Source organism: Pipistrellus hanaki (assembly GCF_964339955.1).
Source record: "Pipistrellus hanaki genome assembly, chromosome: 3".
Classification (NCBI taxonomy): domain Eukaryota; kingdom Metazoa; phylum Chordata; class Mammalia; order Chiroptera; family Vespertilionidae; genus Pipistrellus; species Pipistrellus hanaki.
In genome coordinates this window covers 148,347,107-148,370,541 of record NC_140505.1, presented here as the reverse complement: position 1 = coordinate 148,370,541, position 23,435 = coordinate 148,347,107, and the positions used below count along the sequence as shown (strand labels likewise).

Here is a 23,435-nt window from a genome sequence, read left to right as displayed (position 1 = left end):
TAAATACACATTGCCAAAAGTCAATTTTTAAATTTATGATAATAGTTTTAGTGATAACTACTGCTCAGTTCTTTCTAGCATTTCCAGAAATCTATGTTTGCTTCACAGCCTCCAAGAAAGCCATCTGTTGGTGAGAGATCTTGTCCCAATGTCCCCTCTGATAGACAACCATTTTTTTGTAGGGAAGTACTCATTCAAAGTGGAATCTTTCTAACAGCTGTCTCAACCGTCTCCCATATATCTTGCTCTACTCCCACTGTTTTCGGTTTTCTATCCCATCCCATTTGTGAAAGCTAGGCCGTGGGCCAAAAGACATCTCATGGATTACTAGCAATCACAGTCACTTGAGAGCAGGGTGGCCACATGGCCTCTTTTGGTTTGAACAATTCAGCTTTGTGTGTGTTGGTCCTAGTCAAGGCGGGCTCTGTAAGGACACAGTTTGAGATCAAGGTACCTCATGCCCTTGTAGGCTCGCTGTCAGCACGTGAGCTCTTCAAAGAGAATAGGATGCAGCTTCCCTCCTTACCATCCTTTTGTTCCTGATGGAGAGTTCAAGGCTTCACCTGTTTTTCAGTGAGAAGTTGAATGACTGCAACCTACTGTCAGTCTCCAAAGCCAGGAAGCAGGACTACTCTTTGGAACAGGGCTAGAATTTAGTACTCACAAGGAAGATTTCCTAGGAGCAAATCTTATTTGGTATTTTGTAAACTGTCGTTCCTTAGGGGAGAAATGATTAATGCAGGCTAAGCATAAATAATGTACAGCTTCTCCTGCTATATCCTGCAATGTACACAAAACCAATTAAAACCAATTATTGTAGGTTGTGGGAATAGCATCATGAAAAAAAATTAAGCTGTTGGAAGGCAAACTTTGATGGCATATACAGGGACATTTACAAGAAGCCTGAGCCAAATGTTCTTACAAATGTGCGATCAGAATTTGCTTAGGCCGAAACTGGTTTGGCTCAGTAGATAGAGCGTCGCTCTACAGACTGAAAGGTCCCAGGTTCGATTCCGGTCAAGGGCATGTACATTGGTTGCAGGCACATCCCCAGTGAGGGGTGTGTAGGAGGCAGCTGGTCGATGTTTCTCTCTCATCGACATTTCTAGCTCTCTATCCCTCTCCCTTTCTCTCTGTGGAAAATTAATATATAAAGAATTTGTTTAGGGTTTGGTCTGCTTCGTGTCCATGCTTTTCAGCCAGAGCAGAGATGGGGGTCCCAGAATAGGGGCCCCTCCCATAGAAGAGAAAACACACTGATGCCAGCAGCTTTAAGGTGCTGCTGCTTACTGCAAGGCCTGGAGGGTAGGAATGAGCAGAAGTACACTTATTTGGGATCAGATTGAGTGTTGGATTAGCTTCAATACTCAGTAAAAGACCAATCAATGCAAAGCATATGGTCATGAGAAGAGAGATTCCATGGACTGGGTATAGAAACAAAGGGGATGTGGAATGAAAGTCTGAACAGACACGTCTCCCAAGAAAACATGTGGGTATATGAAAAGATGCTCAACTTCACTAGCTATTTGTGAAATGCAAATAAAAACTACAATGAGCCAAAACCGGTTTGGCTCAGTGGATAGAGCATCAGCCTGCGGACTGAAAGGTCCCAGGTTCGATTCCGGTCAAGGATATGTACCTTGGTTGCGGGCACATCCCCAGTAGGGGGTGTGCAAGAGGCAGCTGATCGATGATTCTCTCTCATCGATGTTTCTAACTCTCTATCCTTTTCTCTTTCTCTCTGTGAAAAATAAATAAAATATATTTAAAAAAAACAAAAAAACACACACTACAATGAGCTTCTACCTCAATCTGTTAGAATGGCTATCATGAACAAGACAACCATAAGAGGTTGTGGAGAAAAAGGAACCCTCTTCACTGCTGGTGGAAATGTAAACTGGTACAGTGATTATGGAAACAGGATGGAGGCTCCTCAAAAAATTAAGACTATAAATCCCATATGATCCAGCAACCCCTCTTGTGGGTATCTACCTAAAAAATTTGAAAGCGTTTATTCGTAATGATATATGCACCTCTATGTTTATTAGAGCATGATTCATGATGGCCAGCACATGGAAACAACCAAAGTGTCTTTTCATAGATGACTGGATAAAGAATATGTAGTACATAATGACAATGGAATACTACTCAGCCATAAGAAAAGATGGAATACTGCCATTTGCAACAAAATGGATGGATCTTGAGAATATCATGCATGTAAGTCAGAAGTCAAGAACCATACGATTTCACTCATATATGAGATAGTAAACTGAAAACAACAAATGAACAAACAAGACAAACAAACAAAAACTCATAGACACAGACATCAGTATGATGGTTACTAGAGGGGATGGGGAATGAGATAGTAAAGCATAATGGGGCTCAAGTATGATGATGAAAGGAGGTTTGACTTTGTGTGGTAAACACACAATACAATATACACATGATGTATTTAATTAATAAATTAAAAATACCCACAAAAAATGACAACCATTTTTTTTTGTAAGGAAGTACTCATTCCCTACAGTATTAATATAGATATTTTAAATATAGATATTTTAAATATATTAATATAGATATTTTAAATATAAATTAAAAATGCATTATTTGCTTAAAAAAAAAAGAGTGGATTGTACTACTGGAGGTGAGACCATTGTCTTCTTTAGCAGTGAAGGCCACATTAGTGGTTACAGATTTCTTCTCTCTGATATACCTTGCAGACTCTATGTATCTTTGTATACCTGATATGCCAGAGGGAGCTTCTACTCTGTGGAAGAGAAGAGGAATAAAGCTAAGTTACAGAACTTAGCTTTTCTGTAACTTAGGCTAGATACAGAAAAGCTAAGTTCAAATGTTGGTTCTGCCACTTAATGGATGTGAAACCTTGAGTAATTTACTTACTTTCTCTAAGTATCACCAGTTTCATGTCTCAAAAGAGGCATTACACCTACCTCATAGTATTGTTCTGAGGATTAAATAAAATATAAAACTTTCTACATTGTATCTGGCATGCTGTAAATGCTCGGTAATTGCTAAACTACTATTATGTATCAGATTCTATATTGTATGAATAATACATTGTTGTATTTTCTTGATCAGATATGTCATTCATGGGCCATACAGTTCTTTTATAATTGCATTAGTGGCCCGGTGCATGAAATTTGTATGCATTAAAAGGGAATTAATTAGAAAAAATATTTTAATATTGCTATTTGCCCTTTTTCTATAATAGAAGTGTTAGAGATTGTATATGAAAATTTTCCTCCTATCAGAGTCTGGGGAGTGCCATGGGACCCAGTCAAGTCCCTGCCCACCTGCGCCTCGAAATCACACGAGACACAGACCTGGCCAGCCCCACCACCAATAAGCCCTGCTGGGTAGGAAGTGCAGCCTCAGGTCTCCTGTCAAGTCCCACTGGTGAGGGGCATGGCCTGAGGCCCCCCCATCAAGCCTTGCCAGATGGGGGGCATGACCTCAGGACCTCAGTCGAGGCCTACTGGGCCAGGAGTACAGCCTCAGGTCCCCCTCCCAGGCTTGACTCCACTCAGTCTCAGGTCCTTGCTGATTGGTCATTATGGGAACCCCACCTCTGCTGTGGGTGCAGCCATCTTGTGATGGCGTGCAGTTAATTTGCATATTACCTCTTTATTACAGTATATAGGATGTTATTCATTACTAGGCATTTGCATAATCAGAAAGCAGCTCTAAACTCATGAGAAAGCAACTCTAAACTCATGCCCACCAACAATGAATGGAGAGAAGGGAAGTGATATTTGTTGAGCACTTACTGTGTATTTTTGTGTACATAACCTTAGTTTATTATAACAGCTTAATGAGATAGACACTATTATCTTTTCTTTAATGATGAAGAAACAGAGGATCAAAGAACTTAATTTACCCAAGCTCATGTAGATAATTAATGGTGGAACTGGAATATCTTTGTTTAAACACAGGATATGCTTTTGCATTTTTTGTATTTAATAACTCACTTTTGGGGAATATCCATAATACCTACTTTGCTGAAATTTTGAAGAAAAGCAATACATAGATTCCCATCACTTTTCATTCTTACAACAATGGATGAAACTTTTATCTCCCAAGCAACCGTTGGATGTTGAGTGCTTTTGTAAGCGAGCATGACCTTGGGCGAGACAATTCTCTTTAGAAAAAGAATGCTTTGAGGGGACTGAAAAGTGAGGGCTGTCAGTAGACAACCTTCCCTGCAGCTCAGGAAATAAGTTCTCCAATCTTAAAGGAGGTACCTGGGAGATGCAGCCCAGCATCCATGATACTGCTATGATATGTGATTCAGAAAGAGGAGAAAAAGTAACATTTAATGTAGGAATACAGACTTTTTTTAGTGTTCTGTTTTTGAAGCAGTTTCACAATAGACAGCTTGAAGCATAATATTTAGTATTTTCCTTTCAAATGCTAACAATTATCTTTGTAACTTTACACTAAGTTGATTATTTCCACACTTTGCTCTAGAGCAGGAGTCTTCAAACTTTTTAAAGTGGGGGCCAGATCACGGTCCCTCAGAGAGCTGGAGGGCCGGACTATATGAACTACTAATTCCTACTGTAACACCTTGGCTGCGCTCACTGCCCAAAAAACCTGGCGGGCAGGATCAGACTCCCCTGGGGGCTGCATGTGGCCCGCGGGCCGTAGTTTGAAGACCCCTGCTAGAGTCTAAGACCACTATTGAAATAAAAAGTACCATGTCTCTCCTGTTTCAAATGAAGATCATTTGTGATACTGCCATTTTAGAAGGATTTAAGATAAAAAGAAATGTCTTTTTTTTTTTTTTTTTAAATCATGTTTTAGGCCCAAAGAAAAGGAATTCATATATGGCTTATTTTCTTGTTAGTACTATTACAGAGGCATTGATTCAGTTGAGTTTAATGAGGTATTATGTTATATAATATTCTAAACGTATTTTAAAATTTCATTTCCCTTTTTTAAAATCTGAAGCAGAAATCTGAGTGGAAAGACAGTGCTGTATTTATGTTATTACCTTATTGATTCCTATGGTTTCCCCAGATAGGTGATCATGGACATTGCCTCTCCTCTATGAGGACTGACCTCTACACCCTTCTTATTTGATAGCAGGGGTGGGAACGTCTTGCCTGCAGGACATATAAGGCCTTCAGAATCATTTGGTCTGGCCCTCTCAAGGCATTAGGGATGAGTTAATTAAATGTTTGACCAAATACCAAATATAGCAGGGTAATTTTTAAGTTGATGATTTTATATGGCCCTTGAATGCTGTTATAAATATCCAAATGATCTTTGGCAGAAAAAAGATCCCCTATTGCCGAGACCGGTTTGGCTCAATGGATAGAGCGTCGGCTTGGGGACTGAAGGGTCCCGGATTCAATTCCAGTCAAGGGCATGTACTTTGGTTGCAGGCACATCCCCAGCAGGGGTTGTGCAAGAGGCAGCTGATTGATGACTCTCTCTCATAGATGTTTCTAACTCTCTATCTCTCTCCCTTCCTCTCTGTACAAAATCAATAAAATATATATATATTTTAAAAAGATCCCCTATTCCTACTTTCAGAGATAATCATATTTGATATCTCTTCTTTTCCTTCTTTTATATTTCAAGTTTTCTTTATTTAAAAAAACGCCCACATTTTTATTGATTTGAGAGAGAGAGAGAGAGAGAGAGAGAGAGAGAGAGAGAGAGAGAGAGGAAGAGAAACATCAATGTGAAAGAGAAATATTGATTGATTGCCTCCTGCATGTATCCAGGCTGGGGATCAAATCAGAACCTGGGAATGTAGCCTGACCAGGAATTGAACCACCAACCTTTAGTTGTATGGAACAACACAAGCAACTGAGAAACACTGGCCAAGCCTCAAGTTTTCTTAATATGAGCCCTCTTCTTTTCTTATAATGTGTTGAGTACTTGTTAACTGCATACCATACATTAAGTACTCTTCTAGGTGCTTGCAATGTGCCAGTGAACAAAACACATGAAGTCCCTTGCTCTCAATGAGTTTAAAAAATAATTTACATTTATATTTTTGATCCCATTTCCATTATTAAGTCCATCTCTTAATGTCTCCTTTGGGAAATACTGAGTGATTATTTAAGCTTTTTACCTGCTTTCTAAAACTGTAATTATACCCCCTTACTCTAATTATATCATAATCAAGCTACCCTAAAGCCACCATACTGTCTTGTTTCTTCTATTGTCCAAGAGTAGTCAATATTTAGTGTTTCATCTTTCTTAGTTCTCTTTCAATCCTTAACCTCTTGTAATCTAGGTTCTTACCTTAAATTTGACAAAATTTCCCTTGAGAAAATACAATCACAGGTTTATCTATTTTTGCTTCCGCTGCTACCATCCTACCTTTCTCTTGGACCCTTGCAATAGCCTCTTCCCTAACTAGCCACTTTAAAAATAATTACTTCAGTCTTCAAATTCACCTTAGGAGATTCTGGCAAGACCATTGGGGTAGCTCAGTGGTTGAGCATCGACCTATGAACCAGGAGGTCATAGTTTTTGATTCCTGGTCAGGCACATGCCAGGGTTGCAGCCTCAATCCCCAGTGGTGGTGGGGGGAGGGATATGCAAGAGGCAGGCAATCAGTGATTCTCTCTTATCATTGATGTTTCTGTCTCTCTCTCCCTCCCCCTTCCTCTCTCTGAAATCCATACAAACATATTTAAAAAAAGATTCTGGCAAAATAATCCATGTTGGGAGGTACCCAAGACCAACCCCAGTTTTGATGATTCCCCGGGAGGACTCCCAGGCCATAGCATATATTAGTAGTTAAAGGATGTGGTTTGTTTTGGTGAAAGGATACAAAGCAAAATCAACAAAAGAAAAAAAGTACACCAGACACAATCCTGGGGAAACCAGGCACAAGCTTCTTGAGTCCTTTCCCAGCAAAGGTACACAGGACACACTGATTTCCTTCTGCGAGGAGTTATGACAACATGTGTAAATTGCTGCCAACCAGAGAAGTTCTTTTGAGATTCAGTACCCAGAGTTTTTATTAGGGGCTGATCACATGAGCATCCTCTGCCTGTCATATACCTAAATTTCAGATTCCCAAAAGGAAAGCAGTAGTTCAGCATAAGCCCATTATTTATACAGCTTAGTTACAGCAAGACAACTTTATTAGTTACTAGAGGCCTGGTGTATGAAAATTCATGCACTGGAGGTGGAGTCCCTCAGCCTGGCTTGTCCCCCTCTCACAGTCTGGGAGCCCTTAGGGACAGGAGGTGACCCAGTGATCAGGGAAAGGTGACGCCCCATAATACCTTTGCTATTGTCATTGCTGGCAGTGCAAGCCTCGGCTGGCCCTGGTTACCTGAGCCTGGTTACCCAGCTGCCCAGGGCAGCCACCATCCAAGGCTTGCCTGTGCCCCAGGCTAGCTCTGGATGGCTAGAGGGCTGAGGAGACTGGGGGACTCTGGAGGCAGGTGCCCCGTTGGGGCTGAGGGGACTGAGCGCCGCCATCCTTGAAGGCATGTCAGTCAATTAGCATATTCCCTCTTTATTGGCTGTGAGTGCCACTACCTTTGAGGGTGGGGCAGTCAATTAGCATATTCCTTCCTTATTGATTGTGGGCACTGCCATCTTTGCAATGGCATGGCAGTCAATTAGCATATTCCCTCTTTATTAGATAGGATAGAACAGTGGTCGGCAAACTCATTAGTCAACAGAGCCAAATATCAACAGTACAACTATTGAAATTTCTTTTGAGAGCTGAAAACTGACTTCTGCGCATGGGCCATGAAGTTTCAATTACACTAAACATGTGTGTCCACACATGGTATTTTGTGGAAGAGCCACACTCAAGGGGCCCAAGAGCCGCATGTGGCTCACGAGCTGTGGTTTGCCAACCACTGGGATAGAATGATGGGCACCCTTTCAAAATTCAAATTCCCACATACTATACAAGGGCTAATTCTTCAGGGCTTTCTAAGGGCAGCAGTTCAGGCCTGCTATGCTCTTTTCTACACCTTCCTCCTGAAGTGTAGTCTGACAGTCATTCATTGTGGAAATATTTTTTGAACATCCACTATGCATTGGGCCTTGTGGTAGGTACTGGAGATACAGTGGTGAAGAAAAGAGACAGAAATCTCTGTCTTGTGTTGCTTTTGATCTAGAATGGGAGATAAATAGCATGTACTACCATGCCAGGAGATAATCAAGGTTATAAAATAAAATAAAGCAGTTTAATGAGATAAAGAGCACCAGGAAGGGGTGGGCACTATTTTAGATGGGTCAGCAGGGAAGGGCTGTTTGAAGAGGTGAGATGTTAGTAGAGACTTGAAAGAGTGTCCAGGAAGAGGGAAGAGCAAGTCAAAATCCCAGAGATGAAATGAGCTCGGTGTTCCGGAAACAGCAAGCAGATGAGTATAGAAAGAGTGGAATATGGAAGGAGAGGAATTTGGAGAAATAGTTAGAAACTAGATTAGGTGGGCTCTTTTTGTATACCATAGTAAGGATTTTGACTTTTATTCTAAGTATAATATAAATTTCTCCAAGTGCTTCGAACAAGGAGTGACTATCCAATTTATGTTTTTAAAATCATCTTATTAAGTGCTGTGTCAAAAACTGGGTTAGTGGGCAAGAATGGAGAGCATGAGACAGATCCAGGTCTGTTCTAGAAGTCAGGACACCCTGGGAGTTTGGACTAGAGTACGAGCAGTGGAGAGATGAGATTAGGACACTTCACTCAGAGTGGAGGGAGGTTTCTTGCCAAGAGAATGATATGGACTTGCCAGGAGGAAAGAAATTAATGGCAGCCTTTTGAAGACAGCCTTCACACTATAGCGCTCATTCAAATTTTTATTTTCAGTGTTCGTTGGTATTATATGTATTTGTCTCAATGTCTCACATCCCTTATTATATTGTAAATTTTTTGTGGGAGGGAATGGTGGCTGATTCACCTTTGTATTCCTAGTGTCTAATCTATACATCACAGATTTTCATGCCTATTTCTTGAATAGAATTTTCTTGGCAATATTTTTAGAAAATATGTGCCAAAGTGCAAAAAAAAGAAAAAATAACTCAGTTCAACAAATAATTATTGAATATCTACTAAATTTAATGGGTTGGTTAGTTATAGGTATTGATTATTTTTACATTTGAATAGTTTTACATTTTACAGATGAAGTCATTGAATATTTACTTGGCAAAGTTCTCTGATGTGTGCTGTGGGGGATACAAAGATTGCTAGCACCATCTTCAACATACATTATAAAATATGAACCTTACAATGGTCTGAGGTATGTGAGGAGAGTTTGCCAGCTTCATATTACAGATAAGAAATAGTCAAAGGAATTTATGGCAGATCTGGGCCTATCCGTTACTTTCTTTATGTCCAGGGCAGTGATATTTCCAACACCATGTTTAGGATTACTGTTTAGTTTACATTCAAAACCCTTCATAACATGGCCATAAACTTACCCTCCCATTTATACCTCTCACTACTCTCCAAGTACTGGATATTCTTGTTTTATGAGCAGGCCCAAAATGTTCCCATAATTTTGCTGATGTTTCCTTTTCTTTTCACCTTATTTATTTTTACTTATTAATATGAAAATACTAGAGGCCCAGTGCACAGATTTGTGCACAGGTGAGGTTAGGCCAGCCCACCCCAATTGCAGCCAATTAGGCCGACTGGCTGGCCCCACCACCTGGTGGAACTCCTGGTTGAACTGGTTGAACTCCTGGTTGAACTTGTAGAACTCCTGGTCGAGGGGACAATTTATATATTAGCCTTTATTATATAGGATTAATATTAATTGTGGTGCTACCATGTGAGATACTATACTAGGCATTAAAGATGCAAAGGTGAGTGTGAAATATTCCTTTCCCTTAAGGGGCTCTCAGCCTAGTGGTAGAGACAGTATCTCCTTAATAGAGCCTTATCTCTATCCCTCTTTCTTTTTCCCAGCTCTTATTGAAATCCTATTTATTTTTCAGAGGTCAGCAAAAATGTTGCCTCCTCCATTTTTGTTTTCTCTTGTCATCTTAAAACTTTTATAAGGCAGTGATCATATTGTTCATAGTTTGTAATTGTATAGTTGTCTTCAACTTCTTTGAGTCTCCTACTCTACTGAACTTTGGGTTCAGTTTATAGTAGCTATTATGGTATAGGCACCCACATGCTTTGTAACACTAATCTATATAAAAGCCTAAGCAACCATTGCAACTGAATGGACAACTGAACAGGCTGTGTGGGTGACCAGGCCCACAGGGGGAGGGGTAGTTGATGACCAGGCTGGTGGGGGAGGGAGGGAAGTTAGGGAGACTAGGCTGGCAGGGGATTAGTAAGGGGCAACGAGGCTGGTGTCGGGGGGCAGTTAGAGGTGATCAGGCAGGCAGACAGGTGAGCAGTTAGGAGCCAGTAGTCCTGGCAGTCAGACATCCCTTGAGGGGTCCCAGATTGGAGAGGGTGCAGGCTGGGCTGAGGGGACCCCCCACCCCGTGCACAAAGTTCATGCACCAGGTCTCTAGTTAAATTATAACAGCTACTTCTAGGTTGCCTGAAAACAAATCCTCTTAAACATCCTTTTTTAATTCTGCCCTAGTCAGTGGCCTCTGCGGAATGAATACCTTAGTAACTCTGATTATATCAGGTGATTTTGCCTTGCTGCAGTTAATTGGGCTAGGAAAGTGATATGACTCCAGGGTGGTGAACTCATTCGCTGCATGAGTTCACCATAGGCCATCTCCAAGAGGGCTGCCATTAATTCATTTCCTCCTGGCAAGCCCACTAGCTGCCATTAATTTTTTTCTTCTAATGAGTTTGTTAGACCAAGATGTTTCAGTTTCTCATAGATGTTCACCCTATAATTTAATGTTTTTGAGTCAAGCAACTATATCAGCCTGTGTACAAGGAGAGGAAGGTTGGAAAATTGGAGACTGAGAAGGTGGCTTTGGTCCTAGTTGCTTCCCAGTTTCTTTCTTTATGAGATTGCCTCTCAGATAATTAAAAAAATCCTCTTTCACTTAGTATTCTTTACAGTCTCACATGCTTTGACAAAAACATTGCCAGATTCAGTAATTTCTCAGCCCACATCTTCCTCAATCTCTTACTGCACATTTATATTGTATCCTAGGACTACATTCTCAAAATGTTTGTTTTCCTTGGCTTTTAAGATATTGATGATTCCAATTGCTCTCTTACCTGACAACTTTTGTGCTTGCCTTTATTTTTATCCTTCTAAATATGGGTATTGCCCAAGGTTTTGCTCTTGGCCTTCATTTCCTTTGTACATATTTTGTCTTCTTGTTCTTATCTATTCCCATGATGTCACCTGTCATCTCTACAAAGGTGACCATTAAATATATTTCTCTCTCTCTATCTTACACACACACACACACACACACACACACACACACACACCTGTACCTTCATAGTTTTTACTTCTCCCCTAAATTCTACTGTTTGCTTATCGACATCTGAAACTTCCCAAGTCAAAACAAAATTCTTCATTATTCCCTCCACATGAGTTCATATAGCTATTGGATAATTTTTGAAGTACTTTCTCATATTGATCTAATGAGCCCGAGTCCTTATGACATTTTTATTTTCTGTCACTGGTGTTATTTCTCTCTTGGTAATATAGCTGTAATTTTTTTTTTACCCTTCTGGGTATTTTTAGTATCAAGCTAGACTTTTAAGATATATTTTGATTAATAATGATTAATAATAGATCTTACCTAGGTAATGATTAGTAATGGTAGACCTTACTTAAACCCCAATTTCTAGATCCAGCCTAATCTGACTGTGGGATGAGAGATTGTTTTCATCTCATCGGTAATCCATTGTAGATATCTAGGATGCAGAAAATAGTGACTCCAGAGTCCCAGGAGTGAGTTGATCTTCTTGGCCTAATAGAGTGTCCCCTGAAAGGTTTTCTATGGGTGAGAGCACCATGTGAGGCTGGTGTTGAATAACTTACTTCACAGTGTCCAGCACAGTAGTTAGTTGTACTCTAACAGAGCGCTTCTCTTACATAACACTTTTCTTGAAATTCAACTCCTGAACTGATTTGTTAGCATTTGCAATAGAACCAGAGTGTCTGAGAGATCTACAGAAAGTAGGATTGGCTTTAAGACAAAAGTGGCCTTAGAAGTAGTTGGAAAAGTGACTGATCTGACTGATTCGAGAACTTCCAAATTCTCCCTCCAGTCATAGAAGACCACACTCATCTTCCATTTGCTATGAAGCAGCTGTCAGTCAATGGGCATCTATAGAAGTCATATGCAGGTAACAGGCATGATGATAATAAAGCCTCTGCCCTCTCATAGGAATCTGTCTGACTATTGAGGAATCAGTACAAATTCTAATTCAACCACATGAGAACAGCTGATGACTATGCTGTTTTGTTTAGACTCACATTGCTTGACGTCTGGTCCTGAATATATTTGTTTAAGAAACCTAAAATATTTCCCTGAGCCCCAGTTGAAGGCATACTAATTAAGCAATGAGCTTTGTAAGGTATGAAGTACAAGTTGGATTGTATAGAGTACAGTTTACTGAATATCTTTACTGATGGGTCCTCTGTCTAAACCATTGTAGCAATTTATGTTTATAATTTGTGAACAAGTTTATAATTTGTGAACAGAAGGATTCTAGACTAACAAAAAAGATACACTTATTTTCAGTATATATTGTTACCTTTTATTGGGTGCAGTGTAAAACTTCGGTAATCCATCTATGCATTTTGAAGTAGCAATACTAAGCAGCCACATTTCTTGATCATTCGGAAAAAATAGGAATTTGCCACATTGTGAATTTGGCATATTGAAATCATGTGGGAAATTGTATTTTGTTTTCTTAAAAAGCCAAATCAGTTAACCGAAGACCTTGGAAATTCATTTTAGGTATATTTTTCCAACTTTTTATTTCTTTCTGAAGTGAGAATGTATAAAAATTACAAATTTTCCTCACAATGTAAGGTACTTTCATGCATTCTCTTTAAAAGTTTTACTTTTTATTTATTTAAGGAAGCAGAAGAGAGAGAGAGAGAGAGAGAGAGAGAGAGAGAGAGGGAGGGAGGGAGGAAACATACATTGATTTGTTGTTTCACTTATTTATGCATTTGTTGGTTTATTCTTGTAACTGCCCTGACTGGAAATTGAGCCTTCAACCTTGGCTTATCCAGACGATACTCTAACCAACTGAGCTACCTGGCCAGGTTCTGCGTTTTCTTTAATTGTTCTATCTTGAATTAGAAGAATCATTAGTCCTAAGTGGTATATTAGAGATAAAATGAGATTCAGAGGTAGTCAGAGATGGATTTCTCACTACATAGATCTTTGACCTTATACAAATTACTTTTCTTATCTCTGAAGAGGTTTTTCATAGGCTTCAAATGTACACATTTAATTCTGACATGCATCTATACTAATAAAAGGGTAATATGCTCATTAGACATGGAGACCTTCCAGACATCTTTCCAGACAAAGCTATAGTGGTGGGGCTAAGGCAGAGGTGGTTAGGGGCGATCAGGCCAAGAGGGGAGGGAAGTTGGGGGTGATCAGGCCAGCAGGGGAGGCAGTTGGGGGGCGAGCAGGCTGGCAGAGGGGAAGTTGGGAGCAATCAGGCGGGGAGAGGGACAATTGGGGGTGAGCAGGCCAGTGGGGGGTTGGATGGGGGTGAGCAGGCTGGCAGGCAGAGTGGTTAGGAGCGATCAGGCAGGCAGGTAGGTGAATGGTTAGGAGCTAGCAGTTCTGGATTGCTGTCAGTCAGACATCCCCCAGTAGGGGTGTCGAACTCAATCAGAGAAGGGGCCAAAATCTAAAATCCAGCCTAAATTGCGGGCCGAATGGTTTACTGAACAGTCATAAACTGACAATGTCATAAACTGACAGCGGAGTGCAGTGATGACAGCACGGTGCGGGCCACATTGCAAGGCCTGGCGGGCTGGATTTGGCCCGCGGGCCTTGTGTTTGACATATGTGCCCCAAGGGGTCCCAGATTGGAGAGGGTTCAGTCTGGGCTGAGGGACACTCCCCCTCCCCCCCATACACACACGAATTTCATGCACTGGGCCACTAGTATTAATATAAAACTGGTCAAAATTGGTAGCATTCAGGAAGTGTTTATACTAATCCTTCTCTATTGAGCTGACTGGGTAAGAATTGAAGGTGAGTTTTTATTTTGAAGTTTGGAGCCCACATACAGTGTCCTTAATCTATTCTCAAAGTGACAACTGGAGTTTGCTTCAGCCTACTGCATTTGAATAGGGTACTTAGATACATTGGTTTTGGTGTGCTTGCTTTTTCCTTAATGTCTTAGAGATCTTCTAGGATTGTGTTCTGATAACAGGGCAGCTACCACACACAGGTAGATTAAGACATTGGGGCATTGAGCACAACTCTTTTTTTTTGGAAATCATCCCTATTAATTTTTTAAGGCACTAAAAAGAGAAATATATTAGATCCTTTATTGTACTTGAAGATACTCTCAGACTTTTAAACTATTCTACATTTTTGCTAATTCCTTCCCTTTTTGTTCAGGTTATTTTAAAAAGCAATGCATGCTAGTATAGAGCATTTGGAAACTATACAACCAAATGAAAGAGATAGAGATAGATATATATAGAGAAAGCCATGAAAAAGAAAATTAAAGTCACCTGCTGTTCCATCACTCTTGACTAACCAGAATATAATTTTGTTTCTGGATTTTTCCATTTCATTAAGTATATGACAATATAATAATTTTTAAAGACTATATGGTTTCCTATTAGATATACTGAAGTGATAATGATGTCATATTATAGAGAGAAATGGTAATGTTAATATTTCATGACCTTGATAAGACTTAATATTACCCAATCTACATAAGTTTGTAAATCTATCAAAAATCCTTTTTGATCAGTTATGTATTCCATTGGTGAATTTATAACCTGAGACAGAGTCAGGCCTGACAATGTTTATTACCCCATTGAAACAGAGGATGTTTAGGAGATCTAGGCTGGAACTAGACATGCCCTTTAACAGATGAGATTGGGGATGACATGGGATGGGACATCACTACAGACATTGGGTGGAAAAACACATCCAGGAAGGTACTTTGTGGCATGCAGAGAGCAGATGTTGTGTTTTAATCAGGACAGAAATAGGCACTGAGGGAAGTGAGCAAGGGACCCAGGTCCCATACCTAGAGGGTCGATGGGACTTGGTTTCAGGAACAATGCTGAAGCCTCGTTGTTAAACCTTTGCCAAGGGATCAGTTATCAGAGTTGGATTAACAGCAAGGCTGACTTGATATCTAGTGCTCTATATTGAGCTAAAGTTCCCTTCTCATGAGAATGCTATTGGTCCAAAGCCTGAGATAAGGTTGAACATCCAGGGGAGATTAAGTGGCTTCCACTGTGGATAGAGAAGGCCTGAGGGTAGGCGGGGATTGGAACCAGACAGACCACAGTAGGATCACCCAAAGGTGATTATCAATGTTTTAGAAGTTGGAGGAGTGTATGGTGACTCTGATAAGTCAGCCCTAGATTTAGTGCTATTTAACACTGCCATTAAATTGGTAAATCAGAGAATAAGTCATTAATTAGTCAAATGATGTTAATAAAAAAATAGTAGCTTGCATTTTGGGAAAGAAAATTTCAGCATTATCTTGAAAATTTGGACAAATGATTAAAACCAAACAGCCTCTTTGCAAGGACAAATGCACAACAGTACCTTTAAATAGAAAAGCAAATGCTACCAATACATTATTTCCCCTCAATTACAGACTAAACTTTTGTAGTCCCTTTATTTTCTGGTTGACCTTTTCTGGAAAACTGGTATTGATGGATCATTTTAACTGTGACATTAGTAACTTAATTCTTGCCAGTTTTAAAGTGTCCTGAAATTTACTTGATTTTGTAGAGTCCAGTTACATTTAGAACAAGAATAAAATATTTATGAGACCTCTCTTGGTGCCACTTGGCAGGTACTTTTCAGAGTAAGTATTGTATTTTTTTGTTTGTTGCTGCTGCAAGTCAAAGAAAGTGGAAACGATGAATTTATGAAAAGTAAAAAAAAATCTGTTTTCTCTAGTGCTGGATGAGAAAAGGTCACTAGCACTACTAATTACTGCTTTAGCTGGTGCTGTAATAAGAACTTTTTAAAGAAATTGAGTGTTGAGGACATGAGGTCAATTGAGTACAAGAGGGAGTTATCAGATACAGAGTGGAGGAAAATACAAATTAGCTGAGTAGCAATTGGAATGAGTTATCGAACTTTTAAAAAATGAGGATAATGGTGCAGTAGACACATTTCGATTTCATTTAAAACTGTTATAATAGTTGAAAGATAGAATCCACTGAATTTGGCTAGTGCCTTTTAAAAGACAAGATGAAGAGGTTAATGATAAGGGAACACTTATAGTCTGAAATGTGGGCTTTTGGGAAGCCCTGACATTAGAGAAAATTGTAAAATGTCTGATATAACTGCATTTTAAAAAAAATTTCTGCCAGTGAGCTCTTTTTCTTGGAGATTATGCAACCCAAGCAACACTCCTTATCTTGCAGCTCAGCTCTGCCTGGGCCATTTATATGCCTCGAATGGTTATCTGGTTATCTGACCTCTTGGAACACGAATCCTGTCCTTTCTAATTTTCCTACCACCGAGAGTGGTTGAGCAAGCGTTTAATTCTGCCTCAATGACTTCTTTATGTACTCAAATGCCATCTCTCTGATATCTTAACTTTTTCTCCTACAAAATGAAAACAAAGCCCCATTCTTTAACTTTCGTCACTATCATACTTGGTGATAATGCGTTCACAAAAGTGCGTTCTATCTAAGTGAATGAACATGCAGTCACCTTGCCAGCTAGTATAATTTAGGAAAAAGAAGCATTTTGATTTTTCTAGGATCAGCTGGCCTGAGCTATTTGGCATCTGCACAGATGAAAAAAGAATGATTTTTGAAAACGGGTTCAAAATCACAAGATAAGACTAGGTTCTTTAAAGAGTTCACAAAAATAAATTTCACTTCCTCAACTTTTTACTTTTAAAGTCCTTTATGACCTGAGTGTTTTAAATTCTATCTTCATCTTTCAAATGGCAATTTCTTAATATACGCTGAATTTACTCACAACCATTTTATATTGTAAGCAGTCAGTTGTTTAATATATATATATATATATATATATATATATATATATATATATATTATTGATTTTTTTACAGAGAGGAAGAGAAAGGGATAGAGTTAGAAACATCGATGAGAGAGAATCATTGACCAGCTGCCTCTTGCACACCCCCTACTGGGGATGTGCTTGCAGCCAAGGTACATGCCCTTGACCGGAATCGAATTTGGGACTTTTCAGTCCGCAGGCCAATGCTCTCTATCCACTGAGTCAGACCGGTTTCCGCAAGCAGTCAGTTTTTAACATTGGGAAACTGTTCCTTTCATATGTGAGAGAAACAAACATTGAAATTAGTGGAGAACAGTTCACAACTAGACAGACAAGGTGTTACTCTGTTTCTAAGTCCAAATGGGAGAACAGACTGTTGGAACCAGAGGGCTCTCTGTTGACATAGATTTGATCTTTGAGTTGCCACTGAGTGTCCATGATGAGGAGAAAAATTTTTACCAAGTCCCAGAAAATGTTTACATTTCAGTTCAATCTGTACTTTTAAACTGTACTTTAGGCCTAAAAATTACAAGAGGGTATTAAACAGCCTATAGCATAGAAGTTAACATTGATTCTGACACCTCCATTTCTCAAGTCCTCTCTATGACCTTTCACAGGGAGGTCTTTCCTCCTCTGTCCCAGCCAGCTCTTTTGTATCAGTTGGTCATTTATCACCCCCAGGTATGTGCCTTGGCTTCCATCTCTGATCTCCCCATCGAAGGAGAAAACACAGTGATACAACTGTTCCAAAATGGCATTTGCTTCAATATTTGCATATCAAAAGGTCTGCTTTTAATGTGTGTGTGTGTGTGTCTGTGTGTGTGTGTGTGTGTGTGTGTCCCTTCTCCTCAAAATTTCTGGTTTCCTGTTTTGCAGAGAGATCTTTCTTAGGACTCAAGCTAGATCACTTGAAGATTCCTTGTTCATTCTCTTTTCAGGCACATGATGGGAGGATTCCTGAAGGGGAATGGGGATCAGAAGATAATTTTCCTTCTCCTTCTGGCAAATCCCATGGATCAAGACTTTCTTCCATGCCGAAACCAGTTTGGCTCAGTGGACAGAGCATCGGCCTGTGGACTGAAGGGTCCCAGGTTCGATTCCAGTCAAGGGCATGTACCTTGGTTGTGGGCACATCCCCAGTGTGTGTGTGGGGGGTGCAAGAGGCAGCTGATCAATGATTCTCTCTCATCGATGTTTCTAACTCTCTATCCCTCTCTCTTCCTACTGGGGGTGTGCCCGCAGCCAAGATATATGCCCTTGACCAGAATTGAACCTGGGACCTTTCAGTCCGCAGGCCGACACTCTAGCCAAACCGGTCTCGGCTGCAGCATACTTTTTATTTCTATTTTATTTTTTAAATTTTAATAATGTATTCAAAGTTGAGCAATACATTAGATTAATTGAACTATTAAACAATGATGATAGAATGAAAGCCCCATGAATGCAGAGATTTTTGTCTATATTCTCAGCACTTACAATACATGGCAGGCAATTAAATATTTGTTCAGTGAAATGATAAAATGTGATCTTTTTCCTTTCTTGATTAATAATATCCTTAAGGCACTGCATTTTTATTGGTGCTTTTTCATATGTTTTTCAATGATAACATAACCTTCAATCTACTTTATGTCCTCCAAGCAAATTAGTCTCATTACTTACATTTACATTCATTTCAACCAAAGCCCCCACAAAAGCTCACCATTTAAGCATCTGCCTATCATATTATCTTACTACTAGTGACCCGGTGCATGGATTTGTGCATAATGAAAGGAAATTAATTAGAAGGTGGCTGGTGGGGCAGGACTAGGTGAGATGGGCTGGAAATGCCCTGGAGCCAACCTCCTGAGGTCCCTACCTGGCGACCGTACCCGGATGGCACCGTGGCTAGAAGGGTGTCTGCAGAATGAATAGGGTCTCTCCAGCAGGTGGGGTCACTCGGCCTGGCCTGCAGGGATTGGGCCAAAACTGGCTCTCCTACATCCCCCAAGGGGTCCCAGAGTACGAGAGGGTCCCAGAAACTCTGCAAAGTTTCTGTCCTACAGTGTGTAGAATACAAACGCAAGTAAACCAGATTGGGGCCGACAGTGCCCCAGTAGTAACATAACCCACGGGCCAAAGGTGGAATTGTGCCGCTCCGTAAGGAATCGGGCTCCCTCCTCTCTGGTTTCGGGGTGCATCACCTGAGAACCACTGCAACCAAGTCACTGCAGCTCGGCAGCTCCTGTGTTGAGTGTCTGTCCCCTGGTGGTTGATCAGGGTGCATCATAGTGATTGGACAGAGGGAGAAGACACTTAGCATATTAGCCTTTTATATATATATATATATATATATATATATATATATATATATATAGTCTTAATGACATCAAAAATCAGAGCTCTGCTCCAAGAAAAACCTGTCATCATTGAGATTTTTCACAAAAGTTGTCTTGGGCTTTGAAACAGTTAAAGGGAAAAGTTCAAAAAATGTTTTGAACAACTGGAAATATTTTGAAAACTGTAATACTTTTTATTTTATTTTATTTTATTTATTTTTTTAAAACATTTTTTTCTATACCTGCATAACTTTTTTTTTTTTTAAATATACCTTTATTGATTTTTCACAGAGAGGAAGAGAGAGGGATAGAGAGTTAGAAACATCGATGAGAGAGAATCATCAATCAGCTGCCTCCTGCACACCCCCCACTGGAGATGTGCCAGCAACCAAGGTACATGCCCTTGACCGGAATCGAACCCAGGACCTTTCAGTCCCCAGGCCGACGCTCTATCCACTGAGCCAAACTGGTCCCGGCTGTAATACTTTTTATAAGCCCAAAGTTAGTGGTTCTTAACTTTTATTGGGACCACCAATCCTTTTGAAAATTTGTTATTCTGACTGTCAAATGCACATACCAACATATAATACATTGCATTTACTTTAAGAGGTTTAGAGGTCTCTGAAAACTCATTTGTGAACTGTCTGTGGGTGCTCTGACTCTGGTTAGGAAACCTGACATCAAAGACATACCTACTACCTGGAGCTCAGTGTCCAGAACTGATTCACCCTTCATGTGAAAGTTCCTTATGTTTAATAAATATTGATTAAGTGAAACATTGTCTCAAGAGAAGGCTTTGGCTAAATTCAATCAATTAAATGCAACCCCTGATCCTATAGCCAAATGTATAATTGATATGTGGGGAAGTGGGGGCATGGAGAGGGTTAGAGAGAGGATATCTGTGAAAGGCTTGGTGCTATCAACATTATTTTTTAAAATATATTTTCTTATTGATTTCAGAGAGAGAGAGAGAGAGAGAGAGAGATATCAATTATGAGAGAGATAGGCAGCTTCCTGTATGCCCCACACTGGGGATTGAGCCCACAACCTGGGCATGTGCCACAACAGGGAATCGAACCATGTTCTCCTAGTTTGATTCTGAGTCACATCAGCCGGGCAACAACATTATTTATGGAGAACAAAACTGAGTTCCTAAGCTTGCTCTGATTCTGCTTTGGTTTTGTTCATCTTCTTCTCCATCCATACTTATCCCCTTCTCATACATGCAGGTGTTCTAAAAATCTTAGTGCTAATGCATACTCATAATTCTTCCTCTAGATTTCGATTCCATTTTATTTTTTTTTTTATCTTGGCTCCACATCTGATGTGGTGGTTGAAATGAACAAATTCATTTTACTAATTAATGTGGAGCTCCTACCATGTGCCAAGTACTGTGCTAGGTGTTCAGTGAAGATCAAAAAGATACCTTCCACAGTCCCTTGGAACGTTACCTCTGGTTGAATGCATGATAGAGAGGGTAGGAGAGAAAGATATGGGGAACAATGGGTTACTTTCACAGTCTCCAACTCATAAATCTGGTTATGTAAGAATAATGCCGAGATTGATGAAATTAGGCAGTAACACAATAACACCAATGGTCTTGATCCAGCATTTAGAAGTGTTCAGAAAACCTGGAAAAGGGGCTGTGCATAAATTAATAAAGAGTCCAGAAACAAAACATAATTTTGGAAAGCATCTGGGAGGAGGGCAGAGGAGCTTGGCTAAAGAAACCAAGTTTTCCTCATCTCAGGACCGCTTGCTTTTTATTAACACAAATTGTTCTAATGTGAGGGAAGTCAAAGGGTTGTAGGGTTAGGTACAGAATCCATTGTCAGATTGGAGAATTGCTTTAGACTGTTCAGGTGTTTGGCCAGCAGGAGGCAATAACATGTAGATTAAGATGCCCTGAGCTGTCTGGCAGCAAGCAATCATCCTTTTCAGGTTTGGGGAAATGCCTTTCAGCCAGCCAGATGATTCAGCCCTTGCTGACATGTTGGAGTTGGCTTTTGGCAACACAATAACAGTGGCTCCTCTGTGTTCTTCTCTCTCTCATTCATGAAATCAATTCAGTTCTAGAATAAGGAGGTGTCTAAAATGCTATTTGGGTATATGAAAATTTGGGGATTAAAGGGAGAGGAAGCTGGTAGCTTCAAAGGTAGGGATTTGACCATATTTGGCTATGTTCATAATGAAAAAGTTAGGAATCACTCTATAATGGTGGTATAAATTCAGCTTCCTTTCCAGCAAATTTAATTAAACCCAATTATATATAGATCTACATATCAGAAAGTTTATTATCTCCTTCCTGGAATTCCCTTCTCCTCTTAATCTGCCCAAGAATCCCAGCAACTGGTACTCTAAAAAAGATGGTTGATTGATTTCTACCCCCAAGGGAAAAATAATGATATTTGAAGTGTAACTGCTACTTCTTCACTTTCACACCCTGTTATTATTGAATGATAGTCCCTTCCAGGCATACAGAAGTCCCTGTTCTACTCTCCAGATCCAGGTCCTACCCATAGTCTTCTGAGAGACTTTTGACCTACCCCTCAGTGACATCTACAAAAGGTACTCCACACTTAGACTCCCCTTCAGGCAGTAGTCCCAGGGCCAGCCATTGTCCCTTAGGGTCCAAGCAATGTGCCCAGTGGCTGGAGATGGAAGATAGACCAAAATCTGCCTTCTCTAATGGACCCTGGTAATGAGCTTAGTTCATTACCTTGTCTCAGGGTAACTTTATTTCCAGAGCTTCGTTACCTTCCTTTGCCAGTTGACCTTGTCTAGTCTACCTGATAAATCTCCCTAACTTCAAATCTTTGTGCTCCTTAATGAAAATGGATCTTCATCCCTTTCAGAGACCAGCCCTGAATAGCTAAACGCTCCAGCTTTGTCACACAGGGATTTTTGTACTTAGTCCCAGGATAATAGCTATCTACCAGCCCTAGAAATGCCTAATTTAGAGGACCTCTCAAGTAAGGCCTAAGAGAACAGAGGTTTGCATACATTATGAAGGAAAGGATGAAGGAAAAAGAAAGGAAAGGAAAGGAAAGAAAAGAGGAGAAAAATCCAGCAGTGTTTATTGGGCACACAGCCCTCATATAGAGAGCAAAGTGAGAATGAGAAAGACTTCTTTTATGGGAGAATATGACCACATTTCACTGTTGCTACTGAAGACTTTTATCACTCCACTCCCCACCTTCCCCCCCCAGCATTACTCTACTATTTGATCTAGAAAAGGAACTGCTGTGGCCATTATTATAGATAAATAGTGGTAGGAAAAGAGTGAAGAATGGGTTGAAAAGGGAGCGGGAAGGATGAATTCAAAGTCACTCACTCATCCTCCTCTCCTCAGCTATATTTTGGGACAACTTGGCACTGCTGGTCTCTGGCTATCAGAAGAGGGAAAGCATGGAGGGGAACAGTACAGGGGAACTGGAATAGAGAGAGGAGGGGATTCCCTGTTTGCTCTTCACAGCCAAATATTTTCAGTGACTTAATGCCAACCATGCCAATCTCTTTGTTTTCTTAAAAATATTGCCTAAGTTATTAAGTTGAAATAAGAACATTGTGTAGAATTTAGAAAATGTAGCAAGTTTCAAAGAATAAAAATTCTCTTGCAATCTCACCATCTGGAGATCACTACTGCCAGTATTTTGACATGTTGTCTTAGGAATATATACTCATAAAACATGAGCTTATACTCTGTATTCAACATTTTTATAAGTCTACACCTTTCAGGTCATTAAATATCATTTGTATCTACATCTTAATGGCTGCATGATTCTTTCACCTTAATGCATCGTGATATTTGGTTGAACATTTAAGATGTTCCTAGCTGCCTTTATTTTACTATTTATATCCCTCCAATGTGAACATCTTGTCTCATAAATGTTTCTACATTGTCAGAAGATAATGAAGTGTTGTTGCATTACTGTTGCTGGAATATGCAACTGCTAGGTCCTTATGGTGCTTTCTTTTCAGTTTCTGGGACTAAAAAACCTAAAGTCA

At 40.0% G+C, this 23,435-nt stretch overlaps 1 protein-coding gene across 1 annotated transcript in view; it reads left to right on the top strand.

Annotated features, from left to right (window-relative positions):
- The window catches only part of TMEM117 (transmembrane protein 117), a 426,011-nt gene that overhangs the window by 54,137 nt on the left and 348,439 nt on the right, over positions 1–23,435 (top strand). The window lies entirely within an intron of this gene.